The 23035-nt window shown below is 47.5% G+C and overlaps 1 protein-coding gene across 1 annotated transcript in view; it reads right to left on the minus strand.

Moving 5' to 3' along the window:
- IL11RA (interleukin 11 receptor subunit alpha) overlaps positions 1 to 20622 on the minus strand; it is a 213402-nt gene extending 192780 nt beyond the window's left edge. Inside the window, exon 1 of the mRNA XM_073611619.1 lies at positions 19176 to 20622. The gene's annotated coding sequence lies outside the window, so the exon portion shown is untranslated. The remainder of the gene's footprint in view (positions 1 to 19175) is intronic.
- Between the last annotated feature and the right edge of the window lie 2413 nt (positions 20623 to 23035).

A 23035-nucleotide genomic window follows, 5' to 3' on the forward strand; every position in this document is an offset into this window, starting at 1 on the left:
AAGAGAGCTGATGGATAGAGATAAATCTAGGCCGAAAAAGCTGAAGATATCCTGAGCTTTTGGATTTCTACATGACCTGCTCAGAGAATGAGAACTCAACCGACTTGTCCTGAATTCTCCTGTCGACCTAATTCATGCTCGTCCCAGTAGAGTTCATGAGAGTGGCAATCACCCTTGAAGCGCATCCGAGCCGGACAAGGGTGCAGAACTGTCCCTTGAGAAAGAAGGACCAGCCTGAGAGGGAGAGACACCGGATCCCGGAAGCTGAGCTGGCTCAGGAGGGGGAGTCAAGGGCGATTGGCCAGTAAGGGGCTACTGCCACCACTTTGACTGCTTCCTCATGAGATCTTCGTAAGAACCTGAGAATTATTGGGATTGATAGAAAAGGCGTATGCCCTCTTGAAGCTAAAAACGATCTGTCAGGGCATCCACTCCAGAGGCCTAGCTGTAATGACCCCGGGTTGTAACACCTCACCAGCTTGAGGTTGCCTGTGAAGAAAAAAAAAAAGATCCACTTCGAGATTGACTCCTAGGAACAGAATCCGCTTGAATGTCTGCACACGAGAAGACCATTCTTTAGTGTTTGCGTATAGAAATACGATCAGACGATCTAGATTCGAGGAATATAGGCCATTGAAATGCCAGTCAGGCTGGGCCCAAGATATGATGGGCTTGATCTTCCGGCATAGTGTGGAGCTTCGAGTGCCCCTATGACTCTTCACATAGAAGATCGCCATTGTGTCATTCATTCTTTATAATACTGACTCTCCCTTCCGGAGATGGGCGAGGAACTGAAGGGCACACTAGGCTGTCCGAAGATCCGGGACATTCTAGCCCGGGTTGAGAAGACGCGTACCCAACTTGCCTTAAGCCAGATCCTAACTGCAGATGGCTCCCCAACCGGAACTGCTGGCATCAGTCATGACCTTGACCATGAGATGGGGCAATGAAGTGGCAATTGAGCAGATTTTGCGCTGAAGACACCAGAAGAGGCTGCTCCACGCCGTTGATATGTAAATAGGTTGACTGTTGCCCCTTGATCTCCCTCGCTGCAGAAAACCTGACTGGAGCGGGTATAACCTCTGCAGAGACCACTTGACCATAGGGGTCGTGAAGACCGTCGAGGCGGTAGTTCTTTTTTTATTTTTTTTTTTAGGAGCCACCTGAAGCTGGTCAGGGTGGAGATAACCAGTTCCCTGAGAACCAGCAACTGGTCTTTGTGTTAGGATAGCAAGGCGAGGTCACCGAAATAGTGATAAAGACGTACCCCTCTCGTTTAAATGAGGGCCACTATGGCCGGAGAAATTTTAAGAAGACACGTGTGAGGTCATCAGCCCGATAAGGAAGAAGAAGAACTGTAGATGGTCTCGCCCAATTTGGAACCAGAGGTAACATCTTTTAAGTCAATTGGGATTAGCCAATGTCCTGGCCGTATAGAAGGTCGACAGAGCCTTCCAACGTATCTACAAATTTTATATACTTGTATAGGTAAGATAGATCTAATACTAGACACCAAAACTGTTACTTTTGTGTTTGAGAAGAGAGGAAAGTATACCCCTGGAATTCTACGTCCCTCGGGGCGTGTACAGTAACACCTGCTCCTGCTCTTCCAACTGAGTTAGCAGAGTGGAATAAATCTGGGGAAAGGGGTATTAGTGAAGGACCATGTGTGGATCGATAAAACCATCTTGACAGTCCAGTAACCAGTGATGGAGGCCACCCAGACATGCCGGAAGAGGAGCAGACGAACCTCCCCGCCCAGGCACCAGTGGGCGGGTGTAACCCAAAAGTTTCGGCTGGTTCCCGACCAACAGACGCCCTACTCTTAGCGGGTTTTATGGAAGGATGCTTGCACTCTGCTCCAGTTCTTTATGAAGACCCAGCCGGGACTTAAAACACAAGCTTTTCACGAGCGTTCAACACCTCCCGTACTGGGGATTCTTCTGACCGAGCAGACGCTTAATCTGGGGAAGACGTAACTATAAGGCCCGTTGAACCATGACCGAGGATCATTTAGTCCAGGCCAACAGGTGAAGCAGATTGTCGCCAGCTTCAGCTCCTTTACTGCTAATCTTCTGGAGAACTCTTCCGAAGCTCCCTGAGTACGAAGACTGCAATCTCTGTCCAGGCTTCCATAACCTTTGGACATAGCTGCTAGGGCAGGGTTACAAGCCATACTGGCAAACCTGTAAGCTTCCTTGAGATCTTGATCTGACTTCTCTCGAGCCTGTCCTGCAGGACACGGCATCTTCTAAGGTAGAGCAACCTGTAATGTCAGACGCAACAACGCTGCATTATTAAGGGGAGTGTTTCCCCGACACTCCACTTCTTCTGACTTGAAGGGATACACTCTGGAGGTATAGTTTGATGTGGAAGTTTTCTCGTCCACTTAGTTGCACTCCTCATCCTTTCATCCGTGAGGAGCAGAAAGAGAGAGAGAGAGAGCGCCCTTCCCCCAGGTGCTTAAAGAACTACTATGCTTAGGGGGGGAGGAAGGGTCTACTCACTTAAGGGCTTCCTTAAATCGCTTTGACTCGTGAAGGAATCAGAGAGACATCAGAGCTTCCGACACATTCATCCCCTTCCAACTTGATGTCAGAAGAATCCGGAGAAGCAGCGTAGGGCTGGGAAGGACCTGAAACCCTTGGGCTATACCAGTCAAGGAGCCGGGTGGAATGGACAACTGGCTCCATGTGAGGGATGTCTCCCATCTCCTAGGGATTGCTTCCTCACCTCTTTCACAAGAGCCTCCATAATCTTGTTTTCTGTTTCTTATCCCCAACCGCCCAGGCACAACAGTGGACACATACAGACTCGCCTTCCGAGACTCGTGTCCCACATCTCCAGCAGGCTCTGCCATCCGAGCGGCTGATAGGGCGGTGGGTACGGTGACTGGAGGAGGAATGGCACCATCTCCTCTAGATGAAGGAGGAATGGCAACATCTCCTCTAGATGGAGGAGGAATGGCAACATCTCCTCTGGATGGAGGAGGAATGGCAACATCTCCTCTGGATGGAGGAGGAATGGCAACCTCTCCTCTGGATGGAGGAGGAATGGCAACATCTCCTCTAGATGGAGGAGGAATGGCAACATCTCCTCTGGATGGAGGAGGAATGGCAACATCTCCTCTGGATGGAGGAGGAATGGCAACCTCTCCTCTGGATGGAGGAGGAATGGCAACATCTCCTCTAGATGGAGGAGGAATGGCAACATCTCCTCTGGATGGAGGAGAAATGGCAACATCTCCTCTGGATGGAGGAGGAATGGCAACCTCTCCTCTGGATGGAGGAGGAATGGCAACCTCTCCTCTGGATGGAGGAGGAATGGCAACATCTCCTCTGGATGGAGGAGGAATGGCAACATCTCCTCTGGATGGAGGAGGAATGGCAACATCTCCTCTGGATGGAGGAGGAATGGCAACATCTCCTCTGGATGGAGGAGGAATGGCAACGTCTCCTCTAGATGGAGGAGGAATGGCAACGTCTCCTCTAGTTGTAGGAGGAATGGCAACATATCCTCTAGTTGGAGGAGGAATGGTGACATCTCCTCTTGTAAATGTTGTGGCCTGGCAAGGTCTCTGTCATCTGATCTCAAAAAGGGCTGAAAAAAGAATGGGGGGGGGGGACAAAACGCAATCTCAAACCTTTGAGACTTCAACCTCGGCCCCTCCCCTCGCCTGCACGCACCTTGTGCATAAGGGCTGGCTGTATGAAGGCAGTGACCTATCCATAACCGCTGGACAGAACGTCACCATGACACTGATGGTCTACAGATGACCCGGAAATGCTACACAAACCGAGCCAACCGGAAATATTATATAAGATATATATATATTTACATACATATTTTATTTATGATTATTATTATATATATATATCTATTTTTTTTTTTTTTTTTTTACTCACAATCCAAACAGGAGTGTAGATACATGCTGTATAAAGTAAGGACGAGTACATAGAAGTATAAAGTCCACTTTTATTTCTTTATATATTTTCTTCAATATATGCATATATGTTTATAAATTTTTATTTATTTTATCATCAATTTTACCCTTAAGGGGAGAAAACTCAGTTAGACCAACACTGACTAGGCTGGGGGAAGTTGCCGCTTACTGTCTGCGGGAAATCCCGTCCTTGACAGGCGATGACAGACAATCAAGTCCCCCGCCTGAGTGACGTCACCGCTCCTCCACCACGCGCCTGCGCCGTGGGAGACAGCCATACGGTGCCTGTGCGGCCGCCGGAAGATTCGCCACTCCGCGCATGCGCGAGCCAAGCCTCGTTTTCACGAAGGCCCCGCGCATGCGCAGAACGACTGCGGCGGCCGCTACCCGGAAGCACCGCAGCGGCCTGGAACGCAGAAGCGTTCCGAATGCCATGAGGGGACACAGAGGTACCGGGGAGTACCGCGGAGAACCGGGAGACAAACAACATAATAGTATATACAAAGAAACGACTGCCATGGAAGAAGTAAAAAATTTGCAGACCTTGCCAGCCGATGATGCGTCCACCTTCAAGCATAATGAGGCATCCACCCTCCACGAGTGGGGTATTCTGGTGCCATGAAAGCTACTCGCCTGCTCATAGCTGGGCCCTGAGCCACACCGTACCATGGTATGCTAGATTCTGGAACAATCCGACCGGACGCCAACAGGAACAATTGTGATGTAGGTCCATGGAGGAGGACAAAAAAGGAACACAGTCTGTACAGGTGAGCTCATTCTTATAGGGTAGGGGGTCCTATAGCATTGGAGAGGAGGCAGGGTTAACCCACACGTAGGCTGCCATGGAGTCTGTCAGGAAATTGTTTTTTTATATATTTATTATAGCAAAAAGTAAAAAATATTGCTTTTTTTTTTTCAAAATTGTCGCTCTCTTTTTGTTTATAGCGCAAAAAAATAAAAACCGCAGAGGTGATCAAATACCACCTATTTGTGGGGGAAAAGGACGCCAATTTTGTTTGGGTGCAACGTCGCAGGACCGCGCAATTGTCAGTTAAAGCGGCGCAGTGCCGAATCGCAAAAAGTGCTCTGGTCAGGAAGGGGGTAAAATCCTTCCGGGGGCTGAAGTGGTTATTTTGGAACCACTAATCAATAGGAGGATAGGAGTTGCCTATCTATAAATTTCCATGTCAGGGTATATCAAGGGACATAAAAAAAATTGTCACATCCACCATTTTATTCTCCAGGGCCTCTGCTTAAATTGATATTACTGTATATACATATATATAATATATATTATATATATATAAATATATACATATATATATATTTATATATATATTTTTATATATCTATATCTATCTATCTATCTATCTATCTATCTATCTATCTATCTATCTATCTATCTATCTATCTATATATATATATATATATATTTATATTTATTTATTCAATGGCCCAGCAGCTGCACACAGCCGCCCGTCAGTCAGGAACATTCACCCTTCCCTGTGGAAACTTTCCCTTTCTTATAGGCCCCACAGCGACTCGGCGGTCAGGCCCGGGCCCCCCGTCTGCAATGACGGACTCTCATTTTTTCCTAAATCCGCACTTCTGCTATTAAAAGCCTGAGACGGCGATTGTGGAAGAACGATCGGAGTTGAGTAAGAGGATAATCTGCCACGTCCTTTTGTGTGAATCCCTCTTCATTATATAAAGGCTTTTCTGTCTGCCGCTATAATCGCGGCATAGTGCGCTATTTGTGTCCACCATCTCCCCCCCCCCCCAATGTGTCATGAGCCAGTGCAGAGAAAAAAAAAAGAAAAAAATTCTAAAGAGAAACAAAATAACTTTTTTAGAATGTTCCCAGCCTGTGGCTGATCTATATAACCTGCCTCGGCCCTTTAAGAGCTCTGGGTTCAGGTCTTGGTCTTTGGGTGTGAGATGGATCTGGGAACGATTATTTCAGACGTTGCCTTCGGGAGGAAATACTAACCTCAATTATTAACACCAACCTCAAACTCCTAACCTTCAACTATAACTGAAGGAAAAACGTTTTTTTTTTTTTTTTTGGATAGAGAAGGATTAGAACCCCTGTCAGGTTTTTATTGTGGTCTGAGATCTCCATTAGGGAGATTCACTCTCGCTATTTACCGTTACCACAGAGAGTAAAAAAAAAATCCCAAATATTGGGTTGTCACCAGAACAGGAAGAGAGGAGAAATCTTCCAATGGGGATACTAGTCCTTGTGACAACCATGGATTTCCCGTACTTGGATTTCCCGTACTTGGGAGGAATTGCCTTCCACTTCCTGTTGTGGATATTGGACAAGAAATGAAGGGAAATCTCTCGGGATGCATCGATACTGAGTACTCGTAAAAGTGCTCCCGATACCGAAACCAATACTTTGCGATGCGATTTGCGTCCATTGTGTTCATACAGGAGCGGTGCGGGAAACCCCTCTGCATGTAGGGGTTAGGCTCCTCCTGCATCTCCAGCGGCTCTCTCCCCCTCCCAGCCTACAGACGATAGGGAATCTAATCGGTCAGCACTGTTACATGAACGGCGCTGACCAATCAGAAGCCGTCTAGCCCATACTGTCAGCCACTGGAGGCTAGGGAGAGAGAGAGCCATTGGAGGCTGGGGGAGAGAGAGCCAACGGAGGCTGGGGGGTGAGAGAGCCGGTGGAGGCTGTGGGGAGAGAGAAACGCTGGGGGCTGGGGGGGGGAGAGAGAGCCATTGGAGGCTGGGGGGAGAGAGAGCCACTGGAGGCTGAGGGGAGAGAGAGCCGATGGAGGCTGGGGGGGAGAGAGAGCCGACAGAGGCTGGGGGAGAGAGAGACGCTGAAGGCTGGGGGAGAGAGAGAGCCGCTGAAGGCTGGGGGAGGTTGAGCCAACGGAGGCTGGGGGGGGAGAGCCTACGGAGGCTGGGGGAGAGAGAGCCGACAGAGGTTGGGGGAGAGAGCCTACGGAGGCTGGGGGAGAGAGAGCCGCTGAAGGCTGGGGGAGAGAGAGAGCCGCTGGAGGCTGGGGGGAAGAGAGAGCCGATTGAGACTGCGGGGAAGAGAGAGAGCCGACGGAGGCTGGGGGGGTGAGAGAGCCACTGGAGGCTGGGGGGGTGAGAGAGCCACTGGAGGCTGGGGGGGTGAGAGAGCCACTGGAGGCTGGGGGGGTGAGAGAGAGCCACTGGAGGCTGGAGGGAGAGAGAGCAGCTGAAGGCTGGGGGAGAAAGAGTCGCTGAAGGCTGGGGGGAGAGAGAGCCGCTGGAGGCTGGGGGAGAGAGAGCCGCTGGAGGCTGGGGGGAGAGAGAGCCATTGGAGCCTGGGGGAGACAGAGAGAGCCACTGAAGGCTGGGGAAGAGAGAGCCGCTGGAGGCTGGGGGGGGAGCTACTGGAGGCTGGGGGAGAGAGATCCACTAAAGGCTGGGGGAGAGAGAGAGCCTTTGAAGGCTGGGGGGGAGAGAGAGCCGATGGAGCCTGGGAAGAGAGAGAGCCAATGGAGGCTGGGGGGGAGAGAGAGCCGACGGAGGCTGGGGTAGAGAGAGAGCTGACGGAGGCTGGGGTAGAGAGAGCCGACAGAGGCTGGGGTAGAGAGAGCCGATGGAGACTGGGGGAGAGAGAGAGCCAACGGAGGCTGGGGTAGAGAGAGAGCCGACGGAGGCTGGGGTAGAGAGAGCCGACGGAGGCTGGGGTAGAGAGAGAGCCGACGGAGGCTGGGGTAGAGAGAGCCGACGGAGGCTGGGGTAGATAGAGAGACGCTGAAGGCTGGGGGGGTGAGAGAGCCACTGGAGGCTGGGGTGAGAGAGAGCCACTGAAGGCTGGGGGGGAGAGAGAGAGCCACTGGAGGCTGGAGGGAGAGAGAGCCGACGGAGGCTGGGGGGGAGAGAGAGCCTCTGAAGGCTGGGGGAGGGAGAGAGCCGCTGAAGGCTGGGGGAGGGAGAGAGCCGCTGAAGGCTGGGGGGGGGGGAGAGCCACTGGAGGCTGGGGGGAGAGAGAGCAGCTGAAGGCTGGGGGAGAGAGAGAGCCGACGGAGTCTGGGGGGGAGAGAGAGCCGTTGGAGGCTGGGGGGAGAGATAGTCGCTGGGGGGAGAGAGAGCCACTGGAGTCTGGGGGGAGATAGAGCCACATGAGTCTGGGGGGAGGGAGTGCCACTGGAGGCTGGGAGTAGAGACAAAGTTGCGTGATTTTGCCGCGATTTCGCGGCTGCGATATTTAAGTGATTTCAGGGAATGAATGGGCCTCAACTCACATCAAAGTTGGACCAAAGAAGTTCAGGGACTACCCTGATGTCGGTGCAACTTGAAGTCGCACAGATATGAACGGTACTCATTGGAAATCATGGGGTACGACTTGTCATGCGACTTTGCAGTCCCAAGTCGCAGGACAAGTAGCACAAGTGTGAAAGGAGCCTATAGAAGAGATTTGGGGTCTTTTCGACCCCAGATTTCTCCATAAAGAGGACCTGTCATCCTTATTTCTATTACAAGGGATGTTTATATTCCTTGTAATAGGATTAAAAGTGACAAAAAAATAAATAAAAAGGACAGTGTAAAAATAAAAAGTAAAATAAATAATAATTTAAAAAAAAATGTAAAGCGCCCCATCCCTCTGAGCTCGCACGTAGAAGCGAACACACATGTGAGGTATCACTGCGAACGTTCGAGCGAGAGCAATAATTCTAGCACCAGACCTTCTCTGTAATTCTAAACAGGTAATCTGTAAAGGTGTTTAAATCTTCACCTATGGAGATTTTTAAGTACTGTAGTTTGTTAAGTGTGCGCAATTTTAAAGCATGACATGTTAGGTATCTATTTACTCGGCATAACATCATCTTTCACATTATATACAAAAATTGGGGTAGTTATTGTGTTTTTTTTTTTAATTCATTAAAGTAAATTTTTTCTCAAAAAATTGCGTTTGCAAAACTGCTGCGCAAATACCGTGTGACATAAAAAAATTGCAACAATCGCCATTTTATTCTATAGGGTCTCTGCTAAAAAAAAAAAAAAAATGATAATGTAGAATGTTTGGGGGTTATAAGTAATTTTCTAGCAAAAAATACTGAATTAACCCCTTGCCTCAGATCGTACGCATATATGCGGCCTGGGCTTTCAAGGGTTATACCGGGATGATGCCCGCAGCCTCAGGCATCATCCCGGTACCGTTATTTTTAAAGCGGGTGATCGGCTATCCAGGGATAACAACTGATGCGGCTAAAAGCCGCTCGATTGTTATCCCGGAGGAGCGGGAGGGGACATCCCCCTCTCCTGCCGCCTCCCGCCGCTCTGACCGGGCCTCCCGTCCCACCGGGAGTCCTGATCCGCGATCCGGCACTTCCGGCATCTAGCCACAGACTGGAACGAAGCCGAAAGCGGCTTTGTTCCAGTCTCCTGAATGTAAACACAGAAGCGACGTCACCACGTCACATTTCCGGTTTACTCAGCTGCCAATGGCGCCGGATTTTAAAAAAATATAGTATTTAGAATCGCTGTTTTCAGGGATCTGAATATTTTGAAGTGCAAAAGAGGGATTGGAGGTCTTTTAGACCCCCGATCCCTCCATAAAGAGTACCTGTCACCACCTATTACTGTCACACAAAAAAAAAAAAAAAATAAAACACAATTTAATAATATAAAAATAAATAAAATAAATATGAAAAAAATGTTTTAAAGCGCCCCCGTCCCCGCGAGCTCGCGCAGCAAAGAAAACGCATACGGAAGTCACGCCCGCAAATGTAAACGGTGTTCAAATCACACATGTGAGGTATCGCCGCGATCGTCAGAGCGAGAGCAACAATTCTAGCACTAGACCTCCTCTGTAACTTTAACCTGGTAACCGTAAAAAAATTTAAAGCGTCGCCTATGGAGATTTTTAGGTACAGTAGTTTGTCGCCATTCAACAAGTGTGCGCAATTGTAAAGAGTGACATGTTTGGTATCTATTTACTCGGTGTAACATCATCTTTCACATTATACAAAAAAATTGGGCTAACTGTACTGTTTCAATGTTTTTTTAAAAATTCATGAAAGTGTCCCTTCTCCCAAAAACTTGCATTTAAAACACCGCTGCACAAATACCGTGTGATATAAAATATCACAACAATCGCCATTTTATTCTCTAGATTCTCTGCAAAAAAAAAAAAAAAATATCTATATATATATATATATATATATATATTTTATATATATATATATTTTATATATATATATATATATATATATATATATATATATATATATATATATATATATATATATATATATATATATATATATATATATATAATGTTTGGGGTTCTAAGTCATTTTCTAGCAAAAAATACAGATTTTAACTTTTAAACAACAAATGTCAGAAATGGGCTTAGGCATGAAAGGGTTAAATTAATCTTGTAAACAAAAATTATCAAATATAGCCTGGTCGGCTTTGAAGTCCTATGAAGTTGGTAAGCCTGCGTTCTTCGTTGGTGGTGGTGTCACGGTTTGGATGCTGCAATGGTGATGGATCTTCACTGTGTAGATGGCTTTTTATTGAACACTTATGAAGAAGGATCTTAATTTTGCACATCATTTTTTTTGTTTGCACTTGGACTTTATTTTGTGTCGTTATCTGGAAATTTGCATGGACACGTTTCTATGAGTATCGCTGCTTTTTAGTAGCGCGGCTCTTTGGGTATTTAAAGTGGGGGGTGGGGGGGCAGCTTTGTCCTGATCCTGAGCTGGGCTGATCTTTGTGATCCATGTAGGACAATAGACCAGGCAGGGTCAGGACCGAATCAAGTCACATGTCATTCCGTCTAATTTCTCGCTGACCTCACTGTTGTTTTTCTGGGTCATTAGTGAAAAAAAAAAAAAAAAAAAAGGTGCTACTTCCCCACGGGACAAATGTCTGTTTATAGGCCCTACAGAGTTTTATTGTTCCTGGAAGCTAGGGATGCTGTTTATTCAATGGTGACCTGATTTTTCTATTTTAGGTCATTTAAAGCATTGAGTATCTGAAGACCTGCTGGCTGGAAAAATATCTTCCTTTTTTCTTTTTTTTTTTTTTTTTCCTTTCTGTGGAACAATTTAAATTTCCAAACGAAGTTCCAAATAACGTTTTTGAACCCAGGAGGGCCTTCTAACTTATAAATGGTATACGCTCGCTTTATTTAGTACACCTGTTAAATTGCTTGGTAACACAAATTGCTAATCAGCCAATCACATGGCAGCAACTCAATGCATTTAGGCATCTAGACGTGGTGAGGGCGACTTGCTGAAGTTCAAACCGAGCTTCAGAATGGGGAAGAAAGTGGATTTAAGTGGCTTTGAACGTGGCATGGTTGTTGGTCCCAGACGGGCTGGTCTGAGTATTTCAAAAACTGCTATCTACTGGGATTTTCACACACAACCATCTCCTCGGGTTTACAGAGAATGGTGGGAAAAAAGAGAAACTATCCAGTGAGCGGCAGTTGTGTGGAGGAAAATGCTTTGTTGATGTCAGAGGTCAAAGGAGAATGGGCAGACTGGTTGTAGATGATAGAAAGACGACAGATATGCCATGTACACACGGGTGGACTTTTCGACATCAAAGGTCCGACGGTCTTTCCGACGGACTTTCGACAGACTTCCGACGGACTTTCGAGCAAACGGACTTGCCTACACACGATCACACCAAAGTCCGACGGATTTGTACGTGATGACGTACACCGGACTAAAATAAGGAAGTTCATAGCCAGTAGCCAATAGCTGCCCTAGTGTAGGTTTTCGTCCGTCGGACTAGCATACAGACGAGCGGATTTTTCGACCGGACTCGAGTCCGTCGGAAAGATTTGAAACAAGTTCCAAATCTAAAGTCTGTCTGATTTTCAAACGAAAAGGTCCGCTGCAGGTCCGATGAAGCCCACACACGGTCGGATTGTCTGACGAATTCGTCCCGTCGGACCAGTCCGGTCGAAAAGTCCGCCCCTGTGTACACGGCATAACTCAAATAACCTCTCGTTCCATCCAAAGTATGCAGAATACCATCTCTGAACACACAACACATCAAACCTTCAAGCAGATGGGCTACAGAAGCAGGAGACCACACAGGGTGCCACTCCTGTCAGCTAAGAACAGGAAACTGAGGCTACAATTCGCACAGGATCACCAAAATCTAGACAATAGAAGATTGGAAAAATGTTGCCTAGTCTGATGAGTCTGGATTTCAGCTGTGACATTCAGATGGTCGGGTCAGAATTTGGTGTACACAACATGAAAGCATGGATCCATCCTGCCTTGTATCACCGGTTCAGGCTGGTGTTGGTGGTGTGATGGTGTGGGGGATATTTTCTTGGCACACTTTGGGCTCCTTAGTACCAACTGAGCATTGTTTATACACCACGGCCTACCTGAGTATTGCTGACCATGTCCATCCCTTTATGACTACAGTGTCCCCATCTTCTGATGGCTCCTTCCAGCAGGATAATGCCCCATGTCACAAAGCTCCAATCATCTCACCACTGGACAATGAGGTCACTGTACTCCAGTGGTCTCCACACTCGCCAGATCTCCATCCAATAGCAATCTTCTACACCTGACCCCCAGAATAATTTGTTGTCCGCCCTTCTGTAGGACCATTTGACTGAGGCTTCCTCCTTCACCCCATCCTATGGGGCGTTGGGAACGGGGCTCTTATTTTTGTTTGATTTTTGTTTCCTCAGCAAGCATGAGGTTCGGGTTTTGGTAACTATGAGTTTAATGCAAATCCTGTGGGTTTCAAGATTTGCAGTCCCAGTGAACTTATGTCCAGGTTCCCATGTGTAGCCCCCTCCTAGTGTAGTCTAGGCTGGCAGGTAAATTGAATAGGCTCCACTGTAATCAGAGGTAGATTATTTAGGGTTGCTGCTCTGTTACGTCCCCCTGTCTTCTAGCACAGTGTTTCTCAACCTTTTTCCAGTCGGGGGGGGGGGCCCTTGAAATGTGTTTTCAGTCTTGAGGCACCCCAGTGCAAGGCTTGGTTCATGTTACTGTGTGTCGCAGAGCACGAGCAAAATCGCGCTTGTTCCGGACACACAGACAAATGCTCTGCTCTTTATGGGGTGCCATTCATTCCTAATGCAGAGGTATGCTGTGGCTGCGGCTGGAGGTATACCCCCCAGGTCAATGGGGCTGCACTGCAACCACCCCGCAACAGTGCACATTGCATGTGGTTGTGGTGTGGTGATGCTGCATTTATGGGGATAAAAAAGGTGGTGAGGGGGAAAAATATCGCCTCTTTACCACCTGTCAAATGCCTTTGAAAAGCGATCTGAGCAGTCCTTGCTGCTATTACAAACAAGTCCTTAAAAGCAGTTCTGATTGTAAAGGAATAGGGGTCAGGATTAAAATTAACATACATACACACAGATATAAAAAAACACACATAAACAGATACAAACAGATATAAAAACCAGCACACATACAAACACACATAGACACACATATACACAGTATATGTTGCAGTACGTAGTATGTTAAAATGTTGCAGTACAGTTACCTTTGTTGGAAATACAACAGCAAGTAATGCAAAGTAGCTTTCTAAACTGTGAACTATATAGTGTATTCATTATACCTATCTATCTAGCAGGTGGCACTGCAGTGTTATAGTGTGCACTCTATGGTAATGTAGGGACAATCAAGAGCAAGATGTTTTTGACATTCAATACTGCCCATCAGAGGAGATGACTGCCGATGCACTCACCAATACTTTGTTGAAGGAACGTCATAGTTATTTCCAGAAGGAACTAAATATAATTTGACAACAGTACATGCTGTTGAGAAGGGGTGTTGGAAGTACAACAGCAAGTAATGCAAAGTAGCTTTCTATATTGTGTACTATATAATGTATGCTTTATACCTATCTATCCAGCAGGTGGCACTGCAGTGTTATAGTGTACATTCTATGGTAATGTAATCAGAGGAAGTACCTTCCTTATTGTGTTATATGCACTTGTTTGTGTTCTCTTCCTGTTCCATGATAAAGATATCCTCCATGAAAGTAAAGGCATATTGCTGTATACAAGAAGCTTCCAGTGCATTATTTCAATACTATGCACAACAAACTTCACAGCTGGGTACTGCACTGTAGGGGGAGGCAGAGAGCACAGCACACACTCCCCCTCCCTTTGCTTTCACTTTGTTGAGTGCATTCACTTTGCCGAAATACAGTTCGACTGGAGATCCGGAGTTCGAACTCATATGACAGTTTTTTTTCCTACCAGGATGCTGCAGCACCCCTGAGGACCTCAGGTGGCACCCTGGTTGAGAAAGGCTGTTCTAGAAGATTCTAGAACCATAATGGGAAGAAGAACAGAGTAAATATTTATGGAACTCCAGCCAAACCCTGGAGAGATGAGCCCAGTAGTGGGTGAGAGAGCCCATAAATTATCTGAGGCAGTAGGTGGAGAGTTCCTGGGTGCAGTTGTGCTGGAGGAGACTGCTGTGCAGAGGGCTTATACACTAGAAGGATCCAGGAAGACACCAAGGTTCCAGCTAGGCTTAGTTGGGGGGGGGGGGCCTTTTCACAGATCCAGGTCCAGGGATCAAGTTGGATCAGGAGGTAGCTCACTGGAGAGAGTCAAGAGGAAGTTGGTGGGAAAGAGTCCAACTGTTCTGCAGTGGTGTGAGTCTGCATCTCCCTCACTAGGAAGAGCCTTGGCAGAAGGCAACCGATGATCCTGAAGCTATGTGAGAAAAGGACCCCAGTGCTGGAGAATTAGTGACTGTGTGAGAGTTTAATCTCCAGAAGGAGTACTAGCCACCATCAGCATAGAGTTCATGTGGGACATTCCTTTGTACAGTACTGCCAGAAAGCTTAGGAGTCCTCAATTTATCCAGTTCTTCAGTTTGTTGAGGTATCCCACGTTCCCTCACCCTATCCAAGTTCAACACAGAAATGAAGCCTGCCATTCGGTAACTCCTGTTAATATTCTTTATTGGCTACATAATGTAAACAAGATAAATGCTAACGTGGTTTGGCAGGCATCTCAATACTTTTGACAATATTGTGTATGTTAATAGGAGCTTGATAGAGACAGTTTTGGCATCAGCAAGAGTAGGGACAACTGTAAATTACCCCCCATACAGTATTTTTTAAAACCTTTTTTGCATTGGTACATGTCCCCCATGGCAATGCCCAGCTGCCCGTGCCTTCTCTCGGACAGTAGTTTGCTTACCAGCCCTAATACTAGCCAGAACGTACTAACAAGATTTGCCTCCCATAGACTTCAATAGGATTTGCTATTAAAGTGGTTCTAAAGGCAGATGTTTTATTTACCTTCATGCTTTCTATGCATTATGATAAAAACCTTCAGTGTGCAGCAGCCCCCCTAATACTCACCTCAGCCTCATCGAGATCCAGCAATGTGCACAAGAGCCACGGCTTTCCGGGGACTCTCCCTCCTCATTGGCTGAGACAGCAGCGGGCACCATTGGCACCCACTGCTGTCAGTCACAGCCAGTGAGCCAATGAGGAGAGAGTGCGGGCAGGGCCGAGCCCCGGCTCTGTGTGTGAATGGAAATACAGAGCAGCAGCTTGGGAGCATCAGGTTTCACCCACCCACCGGGCTTAGTCATAAAGGTATGACTAAGCCCTGGTGGGTGGGGTGAAACGCGTCAGCAGGGGGTGGCTTGTGAAGGAGGGTTGTCTGAGTCTGTTTTTCACTGACATCCACACTTCGGTTGGGCTGGGAGTGCGTCTTTTTCTGCACACAATGGATTTAGCAGTGAGGGATATACGTATGCCGGCACCCCTCAGAGGACCAGAGGAGATTGGCTTTCCCCATGCCTTTAGAAGGTGCTCCAAGTTTATCCATGGATTCATGGAGTAGGATCAACTCTAGTCACATTATGCATAGTAAGGGTTGTGTTGATGAGCTTTTGGAGAATGCTGATTACATCAGTTTGAAACCCTTCTGAGGCCATTCACAATTCATTTGACCTGCAGTTGACCTCCTTCTGACCTATTTTTGACCTGCTTCAGGGTTTTTGAATTTCCAAGGATTTTTATGAGAATGCAAACCCTGTCTGACACATATTCAAAACACAGTCTACTTAGGCCATTCACCATATAGTAGTAAATCAACCTCCAGAAAAGCAGTCTGCCTGAAGCTTGCCCCCTGCAGTCTGCAATATATCATTACATCATTATTAGTGACTCACTAATGGTGTGACAACAGAAACACCAAGCCCTTTGTAGACATCAGGAAAAGTGGTGTGGAATAATGGCAGGCAGGGCTTCTTTTTCTCAGGGAATAGGTGCAGGTACTCCCTCCCTCTGAATCACCCCTTGTCTCCACCCCCTACCAACCTCCGAGCAGGGTTCCTCGATTCCACCCCCTACCCACCTCTGAGCACCGTTCCTTGGTTCCACGCCCCTACCCACCTCTGAGCACCGTTCCTAGGTTCCACCCCCTACCCACCTCTGAGCACTGTGCCTTATCTTCACCCCCTACCAACCTCTAAGCAGCGTTCCTTGATTCCACCCCCTACCCACCTCCGAGCACCGTTCCTTGGTTCCACCCTACTACCCACCTCCAAGCACTGTTCCTAGGTTCCATCCCCTACCCACCTCCGAGCACCTTCCCTTGGTTCCACTCCTACCCACCTCCGAGCACTGTTCCTTGGTTTCACCCACAACCCACCTCCGAGCATTGTTCCTTGGTTCCACCCACTACCCACCTCCGAGCACCGTTGCTTGGTTCCACCAACTACCCACCTCCAAGCAACGTTGTTTGGTTCCACCCACTACCCACCTCCGAGCATTGTTCCTTGGTTCCACCCCCTACCCACCTCCCAGCATTGCCCCATTTATAGAATACAGAATCAAGTACCATTTTGTGTTGCTTTGTATTGAATTTGTTAATGATAACAAGGAAAGCATTAAAATATATGACATGTAGCCAACCACAATAGCCCCCCCAGCAACAATTACCCTCCCCCCTCAACAAAATACCCCCAGCAACCATAGAACCCAGAACAAAAATAGACCACCCACCAACAACAGTCCCCCCACCAACAATAGATCCACCACAGCAAAAAATACACCCCAAGAAGATTTGTCCACCAGCAGCAATAGATCCACCCCAGCAACAATAGACCACCAGCAACAATAGACACACCCCAGCAAAAATATACCCCCAAGAGGATTTGTCTGCCAGAAGCAATAGATCCACCCCAGCAACAATAGACCCCCAACAACCACAGATCCACTCCAGCAAAAGTATACCCCCGAGAATATTTGTCCACCAGCAGCAACAGATCCACCCCAGCAACAATATACCACCACCAACAATAGAGCCCCAGCAACAATAGATCCACCGCAGCAACAATAGATCCACCCAGCAACAATAGACCCCCCTTGTAACAAAATACTCCCCAGCAAAAATACATCCCCAAGAGAATTTGTCCACCAGCAACAATAGATCACCGAGCAGCCAGCATTAACAGACCCTCTAGTAGCCATCAACAACAGACCTCTCCCTCAACAGTAGATACCTCCGAGCAAAAATGACCCCCCCCCCCCCTCCAGTAACAATAGAATCCCCAACCAGCAACAACAGATCCCCCAGCAGCCAACATCAATAGACCATCCAGCACACTTCAACGCCTCTTACCATTACATGTGTTCAATGCTGGAGGTGCCGGAACTGCGTTCCCCCCACGTTCCTGCTGACAAAAAAAAGCCCTGATGCCAGGGATGGTGAGGAATGGCTTTGCGGCCCCTCCAGTCCTCCACCTCTAATATACACACTGTAGGGATAAGGCACAAAAACTGAACAAAAAACCTAAAGCTTGTAGCAAACAATTAGGGTTCTTCTTCTAAATGAAGTGAGGACTATGAGAGTTTTTTTTTATTTATGATTGAACCTGCGACTCTGGAATAAACTGAAACTGTCGCAAGTAGTCACCTTAAATGTGTTAAAGGGCCAGCATGCTGGTAAAAATAATAAGTCACCTTTCTCTGCCCTATGGACTTTATTTTTCTATCCTTCATGCTGGAAAACATAGGTTGCACTTGTGCCACAGAGTGTTCTGTATCTTGTTGCAACAAGTCCTCATTACCTCTATCCTACTGCCTGGTCACCTACTTACAACTACATGGGGAACACCAGCAACAAGTGAAAACCACATCAAAGTATTGAGATTAGGGGAGGGTTAGGTGTTAGTGTATAGGGAAGGGGAGGTTTAGGTTCAAGGCTGGGTTCATACATATGCGATGCAGGGAACCAGCGCGATTCCTGTGTGGGTTCCCGCATGGCATGCCTCTTGCAGGCGGCTCACACTGCCCTATGCGAACTGCTGCGGTTGTCAATACACAGTTAATGACACCCCAAGATGGGTTTGCAGATCGCAGATGCGAACTGTCAAAAGGTGCAGGAATCGGATTGCGTGCGTGCGAACACCTATGCAATTCGATTCCAGTGCAGACCAAAAAAAAGGGTCCTGCGCCATTTTGGTCTGAATGCAATGCGAATTCAGCCATACAATCTGTGTGGCTGAATTTGCGTCGCACAGACATCGCGTGTGATCTGCACAGCAATGCGGTGCGAATCGCATGCAATGTCTGACTTTCCAATAGTGTGAACCGAGCCTTAGAGTTTAGGAAAAGGAAAGATTAGGTGTTCGGGTATAGGTAGGGGGTGGATTAGGTGTTAGGGTTTAGTACAGGGGCAGATTAGGTGTTAGGGTAGAGATGGGGGAGGATTAGCTCTTGGGGTTTATTAGGAGGAACGATTAGGTGTTAGGGTATAGGTAGAGGAGGGGATTGGGTGTTAGGTTATAGGTAGAGGAGGGGATTAGGTGTTAGGGTATAGGTAGAGGAGGGGGATTAGGTGTTAGGGTTAGGGAAGGGGGAGGATTGAGTGTTGGGCATTAGGAAGGGGGAGGATTGGGTGTTAAGGATTAGGAAGGGGGAGGTATAAGTGTTAGGGTCAGGTTACCCACTAGGGATGGATTAGAGGTCAGAGATGACTGGGAACACAGTTTATTTTTATCTTGTTGACAATACTGTCAGTCACCACACCAAGAACTTCCATGCTAGACTTGCAGCTGCAACAACTAACCAGCAAAATGCTATTAATACTTCACACCTTTTTACACTGTATAGGAAATAATACACTGATTGTCGTATCTATAGATCTGTGTACACTAGTGAGTATAAATCTGTGATAAAAGGTGAACATACACACACAGAGGACAACAGTGATCTGCAGCATGTCTGATAGAAGAGATATCCAAAGTGTTACCTTAGTCTCTTCCCGGGGGTCATCCAGCTATAATATCCATGGTGGGGATCTCCCGTACAGGGGTCTCCTCTGCGGGGCTGTAGATGGGGGTCTCCCCAAATATCTGTGTATAGGGGTTCCCTCCTCTCCAGATATCTGGGTATGAGGGCCTCTCTCTTTTCTGGAAGTCGGTGTATAGGGATTTTCGTTCTGTTAAGGTATCTCGGTATGAGGGTCTCTTTCCAGGTGTTGATGTATGAGGATCTCTCTGTCTTCTCTGGATATCAGAGCAGGAGGGTCTCTTTCTTTCTTCTTTCTTGAAATTGATGTATGAGGGTCTCTCTCTCTTCTCTGAATATTGTTGTATGAGGGTCTCTTTCTCTCTTCTTTCTTGATATTGATGTATGAGGGTCTCTCTCTCCTCTGGATAGTGTTGTATGAGGGTCTCTCTCTCCTCTGAATATTGTTGTATGAGGGTCTCGTTCTCACTTCTTTCTTGATATTGATGTATGAGGGTCTCTTTCTCTTCTCTGAATATTGTTGTATGAGGGTCTCTTTCTCTCTTCTTTCTTGATATTGATGTATGAGGGTCTTTCTCCTCTCTGGACCTCACAGTATAGGGCTTTCTCCTCTGTTGAGGTGTCTCTGTATAAGGGTCTCTGTCCAGGTACTTTTATACGAGGGTCTGCCTCCTTTCTGGAGGTTGGTGTATGGGGGGGGGGTCTCTTCTGTTGAGTTGTTCTGTCCAGGTGTCTCTGGATATCTATGTATGAAGTTCTCTCTATTATCTCCAGACGTCAATGTATGGGACCCTCTCTTGGTGTGTGAGGGTCTCTATCCACCGAAGTCCGTGTATGGAGGTCTCTTTCCACTCGTTGTATCTAATGTATGGGACCCTCTCTTGGTGTGTGAGGGTCTCTTTCCACCGAAGTCCGTGTATGGAGGTCTCTTTCCACTCGTTGTATCTATTGATGAGGGACTTTCTCCTCTATCAAAGGATCTGTCCTTTTGAAGTCTCTTGTGTTTGGGTTGTAGAAAGACTTCTCTCATACTCTAGATCCTTTGTTGACTATCTGTCTCTCTCTCCGCCGTGTCCTGCTCGGGGAGTCCCTGTACACATGAGGGTCCCTCAGTCTCCCCGTATGGGACGTGTGGCCTGGACTGTGTTGCAGTTACTTTGTATCCCAGTTCCAGGCAACAGCTGTAGAGCGAAGCAGCAACGTCCGGAGGAGAAGCGTCAGCCAGTCTACATAGTTACATAGTTAGTAAGGTTGAATAAAGAACCGTGTCCTTCATGTGTTCAGTCCTGTGTACCGTGTTTAGCCCAGGCCGGTGCTCTCCTCCCGGGACTGGTGGTGTGGAGTTGGGTTAGGAGGGGGGATCTTCCTGTAGAGGGGCTGCTGATCCTTCCATGAGTGCTGCCAGTGACTCACCACTCAGCACTGCACTCCTCCTCCCCCCTCCCCAACACACAATGTCTCCCCCCCCCCCCCATCCCAACTTCACACACTGCTCACCTTCCCAGCCCGGGACATCCCCCGCCATCAATATTCCAATCTATTGATGATTGCTAAATATGTGCCCACGCTTCTGATAAGATTGGAATTTCCAGGGCAGACCTAAAACAAAGGACACGATTGTACGAAAGGCTTGCAATCATAGACAGTTATTTATTAAAACTAGAGAGTGCAAAATCCGGTGCAGCTCTGCAGAGAAACCAATCAGCTTCCAGGTTTTATTATCGAAGCGTAATCGAACAAGCTGAAGTTGGAAGCTGATTGGCTGCCGTGCACAGCTGCACCAGATTCTGAGCACTCCAGTTATAGTATATCTCCACCATAGTGGGCACATGTTCCTTAAGTAGTGCATGAGCGCGCCTTTGCGTCTGCGTATTCACGCGTTTTTTTTTTTTTCATGCAATGCCATTGAAGTCTCTCAGTCCAAAAACTCACTCAGAAGTAGAAATAAGGCTGCGTTCCCATTTTTACGTTTTCTGCAAACGCGTGCAAAATCGTGACGCTTTTTTTATGTGTTTTTGCTAAATTTTTTTTTTTTTTGCGCCACGTGCATAAGACATCTTAATGGATGTCCCTACCTGTGACAAGTCTGTCAAAGTCACTCACGTACCATCGAGCTCCGTATGTTGTTTTAACCACACGTTTTTTTCCTGCGTTCAATGCGTGAAGAACGTGCATCTTTTTTTGCCATGTTTGGGGCGCTATTGACAATGAATAGCAATGCAAGCGCAGCGGGCGTTTCTTGTGCGTTCCTTAACCATTTCCCCGCTTGCGCTATAGCCAAAAGACAGCGACAGTGCGGGCTCACGTTGTCGGGAGGGCATACATGGGCGTCCTCTGTGATTGCGCTTCCCGCGCGCCCCCCCCCGCGGTGCCCATCGACACTGATCGGTGATCTGTGTGTCCTTGGGACACAGATGATCGCAGATCGGGGTAAAAGAGCCAATCACAGCAGCTATTTACCATGTGATCAGCTGTGTCCAATCACAGCTGATCACAGTGTAAACAGGATTTGCTGGTTATCAGTGCTGCCTGTCAGTGCCCATCAGTGCTGCCTATCAGTTCCGCCTATCAGTGCCCATTAGTGCTGCCCATCAGTGCCGCCCATCAGTGTTGCCTATCAGTGCCCATCAGTGCTGCCTATCAGTGCCCATCAGTGCCTCCTCAACAGTGCCCATCAGTGCTGCCTATCAGTGCCTCCTCATCAGTGCCTCCTCATCAGTGGCCATCAGTGCCGCCTATCAGTGCCGCCTCATCAGTTCTCATCCGTGCCACCTATGAGTGCCCATTAGTGCCTATCAGTGCCACCTATCAGTGCCCATCAGTGTCGCCTATCAGTGCAGCCTCATCAGTGCCTTTACATCAGCGCCGCCTATCTGTGCCCTTCAGTGTCCATCAGTACCGCCTCATCAGTGCCCATCAGTGGCACCTATCAGTGCCCATCAGTGCCGCCTATCAGTGCCTGCTCATCAGTGCCCATCAGTGCCACCTATGAGTGCCCATTAGTGCCCCCTATCAGTGCCACCTATCAGTGCCAATCAGTGTCGTCTATCAGTACAGCCTCCTCAGTGCCTGCTCATCTGTGCCCATCAGTGCCGCCTATCTGTGCACATCAGTGCCACCTATGAGTGCCCATCAGTGCAGCCTATTAGTGCCTATCAGTGCCACCTATCTGTGCCCATTAGTGAAGGAGAAAAATTACATATTTAGAAGATTTTATAACAGAAACTAAGAAAAACTTTTATTTTTTTTCAACATTTTCAGGCTTTTTTGATTTGTTTAGCAACAAATAAAAACCCCAGAGGTGATTAAATACCACCCAAAAAAAGCTCTATTTGTGGGGAAAAAAATGATAGAAATGTCATTTTGGTACAGTGTTGTATGACCGCACAATTGTCATTCAAAATGTGAGAGCGCTGAAAGCTGAAAATTGTCCTGGGCGGGGGGGATCGGGGGGGGGGGGGAGTGTCCGGTATTAAAGGGGTTAAACGCATGTCTAAAAAAGTGTGTGACTTTTACACGTGTTTATGAAATGTCTGGCAAACCCCGGTTGCTGTTCTGTGCACAGAACATTTAGCCCTGGTTCACACTGATGCGACTTGTCATGTGACTTGGGACTTCCAAATCACATAAAGAATCGCATCCCTTAAAATTTCAATGGGGGGGGTGGGACGGTTTATTTGCCACGACTCAAGTCGCAGCGACAAAAAAAAAAAATGAGTGCAGCACAACGTGGTCCCATAGACTTTTATGTTATCCCACAGAAGTCACATCAGTGTGGATAACAATGCCACTTTAAGCCCCGGTTCACGCCCCGTGCGGCTTTGAAATCACGCCACCTCCTGGCAAATATAAAGCCGTGGA

Source organism: Aquarana catesbeiana, linkage group LG01, assembly GCF_042186555.1.
Source record: "Aquarana catesbeiana isolate 2022-GZ linkage group LG01, ASM4218655v1, whole genome shotgun sequence".
NCBI classification, from domain to species: Eukaryota; Metazoa; Chordata; class Amphibia; order Anura; family Ranidae; genus Aquarana; species Aquarana catesbeiana.